The sequence below is a fragment of the Lygodium microphyllum genome, chromosome 29, assembly GCF_053477565.2.
Source record: "Lygodium microphyllum isolate KBCC chromosome 29, Lygodium_microphyllum_v1.1.10, whole genome shotgun sequence".
NCBI classification, from domain to species: Eukaryota; Viridiplantae; Streptophyta; class Polypodiopsida; order Schizaeales; family Lygodiaceae; genus Lygodium; species Lygodium microphyllum.
The window spans coordinates 19,587,799-19,603,920 of NC_141163.1; positions in this window are offsets into that span (position 1 = coordinate 19,587,799).

Genomic DNA, 16,122 nt, shown 5'->3' on the forward strand with positions numbered 1-16,122 from the left:
AGAGAAGGAAGGAGTCTCACTTGTAGCTTTCTTGCTTGCACAATGGGGGAATACACACAAAGATGGAGGCTGAAAACAGTTTTCCTCTTCTTAGTTGTGTAAGCCAAAAGAACTCTCATACAAAGAAATAGAAGAACCCTATATATGGGTCTCAAACCAAACTCAACTAACTAAGGTGGCATACTAACTGAGCCACGAACTAGAGTAGATAAGGATAGCTGTCATGTAGCTATTATTCATGGGCGGTGTATCAACCGCGTCTGCAACTGACAAGTCGGTGACATAAATACAAACGGTCACCCTGGCGTATCACGAGTGGAGCTCGATATCTCAACAGTGTGTGCCTTGGTCGCTAACCAGTTCGATGGGGCAACCGAAGCGCGAGATCACTTGCTCCCATAAGAACTTGGCAGTCATTCTAGCGTCGTTTTTTCGTGTTGCTCTTGCCTCTACCCATTTCGTGAGGTAATCCGTGGCCACCACGATGTACTTGGCTTGCGAGTACTGCGCTGCAGGGCTTATTGGTCCTATGAAGTCAATTCCCCATTTTTCGAAGGGTTGGCGAGCAATAATTGGGGTTAACTCCATTTGATCCTTATGAATCGGAACTTTTGCCCGTTGGCACTCGTCACAATGCTTGACAAATCGCTTGGCGTCGCGGAAAAGTGTGGGCCACCATAGTTGGGACTGTCGTGTCTCCACTAAAGTGTCCACCTACAATGCCGCTGTGCGCTTCTGAGAGCACATCATGCATCTCATGTTCACACACACACCTTCGCAGCAATCCGTCTTGCCCCAACCTATAGAGTTGGCCTGCAATCAGCTGGTAGGGCTGGAGCTTCAATATCAAGCGCCTAAGTCGTGCCTTTTCTATTGGTCGCTCAAGTAGCCCGTGCTCGAGCACTTGGACTATGTCATCTGCCCAGTATGGCGTCAGATCAGCCTTAAATAGATCTCTCTCTCTCTCTGGACAGGTGGAATAAGTGGGCGTCAGGTAAGTCGTCAATGATGCCTTGTCCAGCTGCTTCTCCTATGGGTATACGGGACATATGATCAGCCATGTAATGTTGTTTTCCCTTTCGTACCACCACGGAGAAATCGAACTCTAGGAGCAGGAGGAGCCATCGAGCTATGCGTCCTGTAGCACAAGGTTTGTTCACCAAGTAGAGCAGGGCTTGATGGTCCATGAAGAAAATAAAAAGGTGTGGCCAATAGATAGTGCCAGAATTTCTTCACAGCAAACACCATGGCTAGTCCCTCCCTTTCTGTTGTTGAATAATTCATCTCCGTCTCAGTGAGTTGCCTGCTAGCAAAGCTCACTGGGTAGTCCAAGTTATGCTCTCCCGGTTGGCACAACACTGCTCCCACGGCAAACTTAGAGGCGTCAATGTGTACATGGAAGGTAGTGGTCTAGTCCGGGGCTCGTAGAATTGGTGCCGTTGTTAGAGCCTTTTTCAATTGTTCGTATGCCCGTTGGCATGCTTCGGTCCACTTGAAGACTATTAGTAGCTTGTACAATGGCCTAGCGATCAGCACGTAGTTCAGTACAAACCACCGATAGTATCCTGTGTGACCTAAGAAGCATTGAACTCCCTTGTAATTACTTGGGGGTGGAAGGTCAACGATAACCCTGACCTTCGAGAAGTCCGTGGCAATGCCGTTCTTTGACACCACGTGTCCTAAGATGCATCCGTGCTTCACCCAAAACTGACATTTCAAGGGATTCAGGGAGAGTCGATATAAGCGACACCATTCAAAGACCGTGCGGAGTTTGTCTAGATGTTCAATCCAGGTCGAATGGACACATAGGTCATCAACAAAGACCTCCAACTCCTTGCGAAGCATGTCCTTGAATATGGTGCACATAAGGCGTTGAAAGGTGGCGGGGGCATTGGTTAAGCCAAAGGGCATGACTACGTACGCAAAGATGCCCCACTCAATGGCAAAGGCGGTCTGCAGGATGCACTTGCACCTGGTTGTACCCCGAGAAGCCATCCAGGAAACTGTAGGCTTCCTTACCTACCACTCTCTCAAGCATGTGCTCGGTGTACGGCAAGGGGTAGTTGTCCCTCTTTGTAGCAGTGTTCACCTTCTTGTAATTGACACACACTCGAATCTTGCCGTTCTTCTTCATCACAATGACTATGGGTGACACCCAGTCTGTGTGCTCAATTTCGTAAATGAATTCAGCTCTCATTAGCTTGTCGATTTCCTCCTTGACAGTACAAGTGTGCTTTGGATTCATGGGGTACGATCGATGCTTGACCAGCGTTGCATCCGACGCCATGGGTATGTTGTGAGTCACAACACTCGGATCTACCCCTCGTAGCTCATCTAAGGACCAAGCAAATACGTCTATGTACTCCCACAAAAGAGCGACAAGACTGAACTCTTCTTCAGTAGTAGTCAAGTCCTCGGCAATGAACACCCGTTGGGGTACTTCCCCTTCTCGGGCTAAGTTTACCTCCTTGACCTTGGCTGGCCCTTCAATTGGTTCGCTTGTTTGCCCTTGGTGCTTGGCACCTAGCAGAACCACTACCCTATCCCCTATTTTGAATTTAGTGAAGCGTTTAGGGAGGTCTTACGGCTTTCTTTGTTCCTCTGATCGTGCATCCTTGGGACGCTTTGCCTCATCCTGCCGCAACCGTCTGTGCCTCAGGTGGACAGGTAAGTCCCCCTTGGTGTGTCTGGTCATGGGTGGCCTAGGGATTTCTGGGTTGCTATCAGAAGTAACTTCCGATTCAGAGTTAATCCCTCCATTTTCACTAGAAGAGGTGGTCTCCTTGGCCGCAGTTCAGATGGCGATTCAGTTCTGAGCATTGATGTCGTTCCTGGTTGGGCTAGGCCGGCTTGCTCAAGGTCTATGGCTCCTATGCATTCCAACCAAGCACAATCACATTTCATACACATGACTCCTTGGTCCATTCTAAAGGCCTGTTTTTTCTGCGACTTGGTGTCTGCCCGTATCTGCTCAATTTCTCGTCCTTCAGTGTCGTACTCTATGGTATCCACTTCACCCTCGCTTTCATCACCGAAGGATTGGCAGTCTTCGTATTCATCACATGAATCTTTATCACTCGACTGCTCATCGTCTCCCAAGGCTTGCTCTGCCTCGTCTCGTTGGTCGGGGACCAAGGCCTAGTTATACATGAGGTTTAGCTTATGCACCCTGGTCCACTTCCACTGGGACTCCTCCAAGAGGTCCTGGAGCGGCTTGAAGTTGGTGGCTGAGTTGCCCGCTAGCCGGTCCGTTAAGTACTCTAGTATTCCCTGGAGTTCCCTTTTGTTGGAAGGCACTTGGAAGGTAACAGGCTCAGGCCCTCCATGGGGGCTTGCTGCCATCATATAGAGTGGCGTAGGAAGTGTTCCGTTCACCTTGCCGACCGTGTTGATGGCTTGCTCGTATGCCTCCTGGTCAGAGAACGGCAGGTCAATTGTAGCAAGGACGTACATCCAATCCCGCTCATCCTTTGGGTGTGGGATATACTTGGTCAAGGACTCATAGGGCTTCCTGACCTGAGTGTTCCCTTTGAGCATAGTAGAGATGGCGTCCAGGTCGACTGGTGAGGTCTTCCAAGTGTCCATTTCTATTCGTATGGTGTTAGTTCTATTTCCAAGGAAGATCAAGCCGTTACCCCAATCTTCGATGACTCTAGCATTGTGCATCCAGGGTCGGCCTAATAGGACATCATAGTCCACTCCCTTCATGACTATAAAGTCAATGGAGAACTGGACTCCTATGATCTTCACTGGCCAATTTTTCAGGACCCCGAATGGTTTTACTCTCATACCGTTTGCTAGCATGACGTTAAACCCAGTAGCTTCAACAGGCGGGTTTCCCCAAGTCTGCAGCATTGCGTGGCTAAGCACACTAACCCCGGCTCCCGTGTCTACGATTCCCTTCCTTGTTGCGTCACCCAGGGCTAGGAAGGACTGCATGCATCTTAGAGCCTTCCCAAAAGGCATTGACGTGCAAGGATTTAGGTACAGAGTGCAGCGTGAGACTGGGCAATTGTGTTTCTGTATCCTGGTCTTGAGGGTCTACCGTGACCTGCTCTTGTGAGCCCTCAACCCACTGCCTAAGGTCTTGCCATAGGGCAGGGTGCTGCTTAAGCAGGTCTCCCAGGCCAAATGTTACAGGGGTGGTTACTAGTGTGGTCAAGAGATTGCTAGATACTCGTCCCTCCTTTAACCTAGACTGTCCGGGCCAATGGCCGCGGCTGATCTGCGGCTCTGTTGCATCCAGGCTTGGTCTCAGTGGCATGCTTGTGGCATAGCAGCCTCGGCTGACTTAGGTTGAGGCGGTGACATTGGCGTGCTTATGTTGGAGAGATCATCGATCTCGTCCTTCGTGATGGATTCAACATCCTTGAGGTGTTGTTGAGCCTCCCTCACCCATTCCTTTACCTTTTCTATAGCCTCCAATTGTCGCTTGGGGTGCGGGTATTCCCCTATCTTAGCGCTTCCCTTTTCGGCTGTCTTAGGGGCTGAAGTCTCTGCCTCCGCATCTAAGACTTTCTTCCCAACAGTTAAAGTCGTAGCACTCTCGGTCTTCAATGCAACCTTAGCGTCAGACTTCTTCTTTTTCCGCCTACGGCTTTTATTCCCTATTGAGGCTGCATCCAGGTTGCTAGGTCCTGGCAGAGAGATGTCGGCCTGCTTGGTTTGGGCTCGGTTCATAACTCGTAAGGGAATAGGTGTGGCCTCCCCATCGGGGTTCGACACCAAACAGCCCTAATGGGACGGATGGCAAATTAGCTGCGCTAGAGGACGGCTTCTGCTTTGGGCAGTCAATGAAAAGATGGGTGATTCTGCACTCTGCGCACCTTTGATCAGCTTTGTCCCTATTTTGCTGCTCTCTTTCAGGGTAGCGTGATGAGACATGACCGGGGTGTCCGCAAGTCCAACACGTGAATGGATCCTATGGCTGCCCTCCTAGGCCTCTACCCCGTCCTCTTCCCAATGCCATCACCGGCACGGGTCGATAATCCATGAGGACCGCGTTACCCTCATCGTCATGCAAGACGTAAGGGTATATGTAGGTCTCTTCATCATTTGGCTCCTCCACGTAATGAACTGGAGCGTCGCTCGGTGGGTGGGTCACATAAGGACCAGGCGGTCTAGGAATGCCGGTGGGATTCATGTCCATTCTAGGGACGGCGGGTTTCATATCGTTAGGTGTGGGTAGAGCCGATGGGGCTCCCCTTTCGAAGAATGGCTGCGGCCTGTTAGCTAGATAAGGCTGGCCGTAGGGTTGCGAGTATGGAAACTTCTTGGTAGTCTGCATTGTGCGGAATCGTGGCCAAACCTCCCACAGTTGGCACAAGGTCTTGACCTAGGGACTTGACACTCGGCCGCGGCAAGTGGTTTCCTCCACAGTACACGCACTGGATGTGCGGGTGCGTTGGTCGTCTCAGCATGTCCTGTATCTTGGCTAATTCCATCTTGACCTCCGCCAGGCCTTGGTATGTCTCGGTGGCTTTCCCCTTATCTAGGGGTGATGGGTTTGACCGCTCACTAGAGGCTGGCGTTCTCTCTAAACTCCATGGGTTGGTTTCCTCTTGATTTGAGCCCCTAGAGCTCCGCTCTTTCAGTTGGTCATCGACTCTGATGGCTTCCTCAAAAACCCTAGCCACCACGTCTCGCTGCAACTTGAGTTGCCTGCCAGTGCCTTATATAACTCCTCATCTCGAATTCCGCTGATGAATACAGTTGATACTGCCCTGTCAATCGGTCGCTCGCCTAAGGGGATTCTTTTAAAGAGACTTCTCACGTGGGTCACATAATCGCGGATGCCCTGCTTCTCCTTCTGTTTGACATTCATCAAGCGTACTAGCAAGTTGTCGGAGTATCCGGGCTCGCCAAACCTCTTGACGAAGAGATCCTTGAGGTTATTGAAGTTGGCTCGTTCTATGGCATCCAGGCTTGTATACCACGTCCTACCTTTATCGCTTAAGCAAAGTTCGAATGCTTGCAAACGTTGAGTCTGGTCGTTGAGGCCATTGGCTTCACAAACTTGCTCAAACTGCTCGATAAAGCTGTACGGATCGTCATGTGGCTGGTACTTGTCAAGTTGCTTGGCAACAACCGGTATTTTGGCCTGGCTCCTTGAGCCCTGGTTTGCCCCTAACCCTGCAAGCAGCGACGTTGCTAGTGCAGTGGCACTCTGCTCTACTGCGGTGTTATCAAGCAGCCGTTTCATGAGGAGCTCACTCAGCGTTAGGTCTCCCTCTAGTGCTCTTTCTTGGTCCATTCGGTTCCGGCCAGCCAAGTTTAGCACTCGCTACACCTCGTGCAGCTCCATGCTTTGCCTTAGGCTCCTGGCTTGTTGATCCCTATTATACTTGGCTATGCCTTGCGGGCTAGCCTTCTCTCCTCCTCTAGGTCTGCAATGATTGCATCTGCCATCCTGCCACGGTGCTCGTACCGGGCATGCGCATCGTAACTGCTCACCATCTGCTGTATAGCATCTGGGAATGCGCTCACATCGAGCTCCTTGGTAAACCAATGGTCTGAGCCTTCCTCCGTCATGGTCAAATTCTTGCGCCTCGCCGCGCTGTCGATCAAGCTGACTCGTCGTGGCAGGTCCTTGTTGTTGCCGCTCCTCGCTTTGTTCTCTCATGCGCTTTGCGTGTTTGTCTATGTCTTGGGTCCTCTCCTATTGGTGGGTTCCTTGAGCGATTTATCTGAGTGAGTTCTGTTATTTACTGAATACAATTCTTAATTTACAGCCACTCGGTGAGTGTGTTGTTCCTTGTGCACTTGTGCCCAATCAGGCTTTCAGTTTCCTTAAGTATACTTCAAGTGCAAAATTCAATGCGAGTGTAGCAAGCAATTCCTCGGCGCCTCACTCACCCTCGCTCGTTTCTGGTCTAATAGGTTTGTAGGTCAATTTTCTGGCCGTTCAGTCAGGGTTCAGGACTCCTTGTATGTTTCCTTGTTTGCTTCCGATCGATCAGGTCTTCGTGGCTCAGTGGCTTGCGTCCTAGTCTGTGGATCCCTCAACTGTCTACTACCCACCGCTAAGCGGCTGTGTACTACAATTTCTCTTATCCCGTGTGCCAAAATCAAGTGCTAATCGCCCGAAAGGTTTTGACAAGTTGCGCTAATGCGCATTTGCCGATCGGGTCAAATTTCTGACAGCTTTGACAAAAAGTTGCATTCGGACCGAGTGGTCCGAATTCCAGGGTCCGAGTGGGTCACTCGGACGGCCGAATGGCATGGGGTCAAGGGCCGAATCTCCAAATCTGGCTCGGACAATTTTTACTCGGACAGGCCGAATGGCAAGTTTGACGGATTCGGACAGGCTAATCCGGACAGGTCGAACCGCAGTTGGCTGAGGGTCGAATCCCGGGTGTGGCCGAGTACCGATTTTTGGAATTCAGACGGGCCGAATGGCACAAGGCCGAATGCGCCACGTGGTCAAAAAGTTCTAGCTCGGACGGTCCGAGGAGGGTCTCTGGGATGGGTTGACTCGGATGGTCTGAGTGCCGACTAGGGTTCCGACTGAGTGGCCGAATGGCAAGGGGCCGAAGGCCGATTCTGGGCCTCGGCCCAGAGGCAATAGCTCGGACAGGCCGAAAACGGCGCGATGGAAACAGCGCGATACCGATCTTGCCCGATTCTTATGATTTACTCAACTATTACAAGCACAAACCTCCAGATACCATCTAGGGGGTTTGAGGAAGGGATTCATATACCTGAATGGGTCGGTGAGTGCGTCGGTGCTGCGATCGAATCACACAGCCTGGGGCTTTCTAGCTCTCTCTCTCTCTCTTTCTCTCACACTGAAATGGCACAAATGAGTTCTCTTTTGGCCTTCCGGTTCTTATATGCCCTCCCAGCTGTGGTGTTGACACCCCTGATCCCTCTTTTGTCAATCTTAGTCCTCCACTGGTGAGCATTTTGCGCATTTGCATGACTTTTTCCCTGTTTTTTCCCTGTTTTGAAACAGTGAACCCTACCCTTTTCCGGTTCAATCTCCTAGCTCTAACCTATGCTAAATGCAACAAAAATCGAAGGCAAAAAACTGGAATAGATTCTCCATGCTTTCCAATCATCAAACAACCAAAATATCCAAAATACTTACTTGTTCCGAAGATTAAAAGCACCCAACTTCCTACTATCTCAAGCTCCGTTTCGGGAATGAATATCCTACTTCGATGCTCGATGTGAGGCGCACAAGTGCTCAAGCTTGAATCTGTGGTCCCGACAACGGAACCAAAATGTGGGAGCTTTCGCTCAACCGCCAAGACCCTCGGACCGCTTATTCTTTCAAGTGTTTCAAGCGAGCTCTAATGGCTATCTCTCACCTAGCCGACGCGCCGTCGATCCTACGAGTGTAGTGAGCTTACCTTGATGCTCGATCGAGTACCTTCCTCTCTCTTGCACTCCGATAGCTCCACGATCCTAGATGCTAGCGCAAGCATCCTCAAGCCTCCTCCATAGCCGCACGCGCAAGAGAAGAGAAGGGAAGAGAAGAGAAGAAGAGGAGAGGAGATGGTGAAGAGCTTCACCCTCTTGATCCCTCACCCTCACACACACTCACTCCCTCACACTCTCACACTCCCTCTCTCAAGAGCACACACAAGCAAGAAGGAGAGAAGAAGAGAGGAAGAAGAGGACTCCTTTTGCCACACACCAAAGAATGAGCTTCTCATTCATTTTTCAACTTTATATACAAAACCCTAAATCCCTTCCGGGCGGTCATCCCCTTTTCCTCTTTTACATGGCCGGCCGTAGCCTAGGCCCTCTTTCCCATTTCCCACCATTCTAATTTACCCTATTCCCACTAATACATACACTTTGCACAGGAGCGAGCCTGGCACTCTTTTACACAGATTTGGGGGCGCTCCCATATTTTAATGGTGCGCCTTTTCCTCTTTTATTGCCATGGCCCAACACCAAAGCCTCTTGAGGGTCGTGTCTGAATATTTGAATTTTTCAGGGATTGGTTGCTAGTCAAGGCGCCTTTTTTGCTCTTGCGCCTTTTTTGCTCTTTTTCCTTCTTCCCAGTTTCCGCTCCTCTGTGCTGCAGTAACGTGGTCGGAAACACAGTAACATAGTCACCATGTTGTCTTTACAAATGATTGCTTTACCCTCTCCAACAATTCCTTATCTTTTCCTATCCCCACCGTCCTCAAAACCACCTTCCTCACCCTACATATGCTTACAATTGCCATCATGAAATTGCCACCACTAGTTAGGACTGTCTCATGTAGAACAGGGTGCATGATCTATGGGATCAAAGAAAAATGTAACCTTGGACACCCTTGCCACATACACAAAAAATATATATATATGTGCTTCTTACACAAAAACATGAGCAATAAGATGACAAAAGGATTGGTGAGTCATGCTTAGCACTCTATGAGAGCTAAACAACTATTTTCTCAAAGCAAGTTAAGCTAAGGAGCTCATGAAAGACTCCCGACAAATAGCCATAGGTAGAGCCATGATCTAGGCATGGAGTGAATCCTCACTTAGCCTAAAGTGCCTAGAAATATTTTCACACTATTGGAACAAAAACATTTCTATCAACCATAATTCAAGGGGCAATGTGAGAAGATTTGCAAAGTAATGCCATATCCACAAGCACCATACTATCCTACTCTCTTCTTGAAAATGGTACGAGTGGTCGCAACATGCCGTATTCTCTTTATATCACCACAACTTCGTCATCATGTGAACTAAACTCAAGTACCTCATTCCTAGTGTCACACCACTCATGTTCTTACTCTTCTTGTCCATTGTCAACCTATACATATTTATGATCATTCAACAAATTATTCTTACCTTTGTAGTCCTATCCTTGCCATTGTTTCAGTTTGTGCATTAGTACTCATATAAAAAATTGATTTATTATAGAGAGCTATCATGAATTTTGATTTGATTAACCCCATCAAGACTTTGATTTGAATGACCCCATCTCTAACAAAGTCACTATATATCTACTTAATATAGAAGCCTTAATTGTATGCTAGCCATTATTTTATATAGTCTACACACCTTTAATCCTACACTTGTCACCCACAAGTTATGATTAGGCCACTTTGTCTAGATCTATTATATTAAAAATATATTAGGGCCACTCCATCTAGCTCCATTATATTCAAAAATAACTTAACAATAAGATCTCTCCTATCCATGGACAAAATCGAATCACCTTCATGCACTGGTGTGTCCTTGCCACAAAAGAGGAAATCAATGTCCACTTTCACACACTTGACTTCCTTCACATTAGCCACTACCCTAATATGCCAAAGGAAACTAAGGGTCTAGATGGAACCTCTTTCCACGAACTACCCTTCTCTTGAAGATCATCTCCCTAGCCTCCACCACCATCTACCCTACACCATGAATAAATTCCTTGGACATTAAGACACTCTCTTCATCTACACATATTGAGTTCCTATGACCATTGGGCCAATCTTTAAGATGTGAAGTATGATAATGAAGCAATAAGGTCCCCTTCAAACTGGATGATGATGAATTGTCCTGCCATTAGTGAAGGGAAGAAAAAAACTAACTTCCCTCAAGTCATCTATTCTCTCTTGTTGCCTAATCATTAACCAAAGAACTTCTATACCCTACCCCACCAAATCCTTTATCTCTCACTCTCCCATGCATCCCTTGTCATCTCAACATTGCTTATCCCTTCTTCGATTCACCTCCCCATGATGACCCTATGATCCATAGAGCTACCTCTCAAGACCATCTTTTTCTAAATGTGTTATTAATGAAAGAGCAATATGACATGAAACTTGAAATCCTTGAAGTTACCCTTTAGATCCTATCTTAGAAAGCTAATCACTTAATTAGTCTCTCAACAAATCAATGACCTATTGACCATGTGCAAGTGCTTGGTCCAATCCCCACAATTCTATTCTATTACAATGCCTCAAACAACAAGCCCTTTGAAGGATTCCATTCCTTCTCTAATGTGACAACATAAGAGCTTTCTATGACACCATAGATTCCCATTTATACTTTATCTAGCTATGCTATTAATTTAGAGAACATATTCTTACGGGATACTTGCTAAAATGAAATTAAAGTACAATTTTTTTATCATCCCCACTACTAAAGGATGTTAAATACTCATTTTTTTAGACCACGTGTTCCATGCTTTTTTGTCATTCATGTCTCGTTCATCGAACTATACTACAAACCCCCAGAAAAGAGTATCCTCCTCATTCCATAATATGGGATTACTATTAAGGACTTACTAGAAGTGCAATGTCACCCTACATTCTCCCCCTTTTTCAATCCCTAAGTTGGCCCAAGATGCTTTCATACCATACAAAATATCCACCTACTAGAGGACATGTTGATCTCCAAATTCTCACATGTCCATCACCTGACCTTACAACCCAATCTCGAGTATCTTTATTGTATCTTGCATTAGGAGCCCTTCTACTAGGGATCGCAATTTATTCACTCACAATGCTACTTACCACTTGTTAACCCTCAAACGAATAAGTAGAAAAGCCGAAAAATCTAAAGCAAAAGACAAGGCAAAGGCAAAAGTGAAACAAAAGACGAAGGCGCGCCAAGAAGAATTTCGAAAACACAAGAAGTGCAGAAAAGTCCTAAATCAAGGAAAAATGTGCACGAGAAAAAGTGCGAGTCTATACTTTTGTAAAAAAGCATAGGGCACACCATGATTTATTTTAAGCGTGCTGGGCTCTCACCCGTGCAATTTGTAAATATAGATGGGCGATGGAAAGGAAGCTAGGAGGATAGGAGGACAATGGGAAAAAGGGCCTAGGCCACGACCGGGCATGCAAAAAAGGGGATAAGGGGATGACCACCCAAAAGAGAGTTAGGGTTTTGTATACAAAGTTGAAAAGACGTGCTTGGGGGAGGGAGTGAGAGAGTGTGAGGGAGTGAGTGTGTGAGGGTGAGGAACCGGGGAGGAGAAGCTCTCTATCTTCTCCTCTCTTCTTCTCTTCTCTTTTCTTCTTTTTTCTTCTCTTACTTGCAGCAATGGATCTTGGAGCGTGGAGCTTGAGGATGGAGCTTGCTTGAAGCTTGCACTTGGATCGTGGAGTTACCGGAGTGCACGGAAGAGGAGGTAACTCGATCAGCATGGAGGTAAGCTCACTACACTCATGGATAGGTAGTGTGTTGGCTATGTGAGAGGTAGCCATTAGTGCTCGGCTTGGAACGCTTGAAGCAATAAGCGGTCCATGGGTCTTGGCGGTTGAGCGAGAGTTCCCACATTTTGGTTCCATTGCCGAGACCAACGGATTCAAGCCTTGAGCGCTTGCACGCTTTGAATCGAGCATTGAAGTAGGGTTTTCCCCAAACCGGTGCTTGATATAGGTAGGTAGGAAGCGAGGGAGTTTGAAGAGGTATTCAATCTCCTAAGTAAGTAGGTTTTTGGACTTGGGAAAGCATGATGGAGTAGTGTAGGTATTTCCCTTATGATTTTTTCTTGCATTTAGGGAGGATAGGAGCAAAACATTGGAGCACACAGTAGGGTTTTTTGTTGATATATAACATGCTGAAACAGGGAAAAGAAGGGCAAAAAATGAAAATTTGGGTTAAATATTAGTAAGGGAAGCAAGATTAAGGTGAGTGCAAGCCTGGGCAGGGTGATAAGGGGCCAGGAGTGGCAAGAAAGGCCACATTTTGCATTGCAAGGTTTCAGGAGAGCAGGAGAGGAGGAGAGAGCTTCATCATGTGGACCTACTTCGATCTGGTCATTTAGGAGTTATTTGCCTAGCCAATGTAATTCCACACCTTCTTCTACATGAGTAGCTTGGATCTGGAGGTGCTTAACCAGTAGGAAGGCCTCGATTGCTTGGCGCGACAAATTCTTTGAAGTCCAGCGAAAAAACGCATCGCACTCAACCCATTCGAGTGACGGCGATTCTGGGCCGAGTCCCAGAATTGGCCCTCGGACCACTCGGCCATTCGACCCTTTAGTATTCGGCCCTCGGCGGCGGCCGAATCAACCCTTCGGCCCATCTTACTTGGACCCCCTCCGCTCGGCCTGTCCGAATCAAGGCATCGATGGAGAGCTAGCACAACGCCGCGATGGTTACCCAAAGCGTTGCTACGTGCACAAGGGTATTGTGCAAGTAACCGATGGATTTGGGTACCAAAACCCCATGCTAAACCTCCTCTGTCAGTCGAAGGCCAGGACGTATTAAGAGCAAAGAAGCGTAGAAGGAAGTCTAAATGAAAAACCAAGTCTCAAGTCAAAAACATTGGAGTGACCGAGCCCCTCACAATCGAAATCAAGAAACCAAACGGGACTAATCGAAGGGTAGATCCTCAGCCTAGCGTGCTTGACAAGCAGATATCAGATGTAATCGTTGAGGATACGCAAAAGTCACTAGTGCCCAAGAAGCCTTTGATTTTCCAAGTGGATAACAAGCATCATAGGCACAACATTGCTCATTGCAACGCTAAATGCTCAACAAAGCAAATGGCAGAACCATCTAACAACCACGAGCAAATCTTCCAGCCAGTGTCAAAGCCACTTAAGAGTCCCAAGTCTCCTACACCCTCTATCCCTAAACGAACACATGAAGCACAACAACAGTCATCAAGTGCCGCTACTCAATCCCAACCTCTATCTCCATCTAAGCTTCCAAATGTCCAAGAGGTGGGACATGACACCACCCGTAGCTCTCGGCCCAAGGATATGCCTATGCAACCTAGTGTGACTAGATCAACTGATGCTCGATCTACAACATCAAACCTTCATTGTGCATAGGCCTCCACAAACTAGTATTAGAGCTGAAGGCCATCCTAACTAAGCTTTTGGTGGCCTAAGGGCTTGACACTGCAATCCACCAATAGTAGCCAGTCCACTGAACTAGCTGCTACCACTTCCAATCAAGGATCACAGCAGTCACAGCCCTTGGTCGTGACAATGCCCCTTGCGGAACGTGTCCTTAGCCATTCACCTGTGGAGGAGGTGTCCCAACCAATATCCTTGACAACTCCAGCACTTCCAAAGCACCTAAAGCCCAGGCTTGAGGAGATAAATAGAGGGGAATTAGTTGAAGAGCTAGACTCTCCAAAAAGAGAGGCACTTGTACCCTCACAACCTAGCAGGGTTGTTCAACAGGCCGCAGTTATGTCCCATGAGGACACATTAGAGAAAGAGAATGCTGAGGCCCAACCAAACACATCAACGATTAACCTAGTTCAGGGTCCTGAGTCCTTAAAGGAGATTCCACAACTGCCCAAGAAAAAAAGGACAAAACAACGGAAACAATGGCAGTTGCAAGTGGTTGTAGATGCCACTAAGATCGAGACCAAGAGCATTGAAGAGCTGAGGAATAAAACATCAAGCCCATCCACCAATGAACCCATTGCCATCTTTCTTAACTGCGGTGAAACCTTAGACGCATCCATGTGTTCTGATAAGTCAGAGCAACCATTACCATCAATGGTTGCTTGCAACACTCAATCCACTGACAAAAATTGCATTGACCAATCAAGAGTAGATACAACACTATCACAATAGGGTGACAAGACTATACCGGTCACATCCAAGGAGAACCATGATACAATAGCAGAAATGCCTCAGGAGAAACATGGAAACCCCGAGAGCATAAGCAATCCTAACGTTGACCAATCTTGCTCATCTAGGCTTGAGCTCCCAGCTATGCTAAAGTCTAAGGAAACTCCTAGAACCTTGCATGCGATAGCAATCAAGCAAGCCCTCGTTGAACTTAGAAGTGTCGCAGAATGCTTAATTGAGTTGGATGCTAAGCTCAAAGTGTTCGCAAGTGTCTGTGTCCTTGCAGACATGGGCACATTCCCTAATGAGCAACTTAAAGAATACTTTTCATTTTCCCTATCGTGGAAAGAGCAAGAACATCTTAACGAGCACTATGGCAGGCTCCCGCACGAACGCATGCGACTCACCTCTAACGAGGAAGCCGATGAACTGCACTTAACCGTAACATTCAATGATGTGCTCTGCCAACCAAATCTCTTAGAAATAGAGCAACTAAAGCGACAACTAGAGGGTCGAAGTCAATTTGAAAAATGTTGGGTTTGAAAACCGTGTTGCAATGGCCGAACTAGGAGCCCAAATTATGATAGTCTCAGAGGAGCGATTGGCCAAATGGCGGTCTCAAAGAGACCCAATCTATGTGGCACCGACTTCCTTTCGAGTACTAACTGCCATTTGGCGTATGGACTTAGTCGGAACTAGCCAAGAGAACTCTTTGGTTGATAAGGTTCTCACTGAGAAGGAGCTATATGTTGTAAGTAGACTCGGACAAGGTACCATGATACTTGACGTTGCAAAATACCTGATGTTATTAAGAAAGCTACCACATGTATTGGATGCGTGTGCCACACTCCAGAACAATCCTAAGTTCTACAATTGGTTTTTATCCTCACGAAGTGACATGAATTCGTAAATATGTACATAAATAAACAATGAGTTTTGTGACCTTGTATAGATAGTATCAACACACACAAGCAATGATAGTCAAGCGCAAGGAGAAGAGTTGGGTTTAACAAGCTGAGCTCCTCAGGTCCTCCTCTCACCCCACATCTAGAAGTCGTGTGACCATTCCTGCCTCTAGGTGGAGCGCATGAAACCCTCATTACCACCATGGGAATCCCTGACCAACACCTCTGAGGGCGTAGATGGGGCGTCGTCCCCTTCTATACACCTTTCCCCTTTTCGGTATGTCCTTCCGGGGACGAGCTCTGCTCCACTTCATCATGACCAGTCTACGCAACTTAGCATAAGCCAAGATCTACTAATGGTAGGAATACGCCCCATAGTCGAAGCAAGGCGAATATCATCACAAGGGTTGTCCCTCTACAACAAACACTGCATGACTCACCTCACCGCACTCCTCCTCATATGTGCTTGATATTCCACTATTTAATCCCTTCCATGCAAATAATTCTACCCTGCCTCAAAACCTAACCTTGGTTCACATTTTGCAGGTTCCTCTACAGTAGCCGTCATGGAGCACCCAGTGCAGTTGGCTTGCAAGGACTCTATCCATCGTTGGAGGGAGCATGCGGCACAAGCTTTTCTGCCAGAATGCTATGTGTCTACCCTTAAGAGGTATGCAAAAAAACGAGGCCCCAAGCGACACCGCCTCGGACACAGGTCAAAAACTTCCCAGG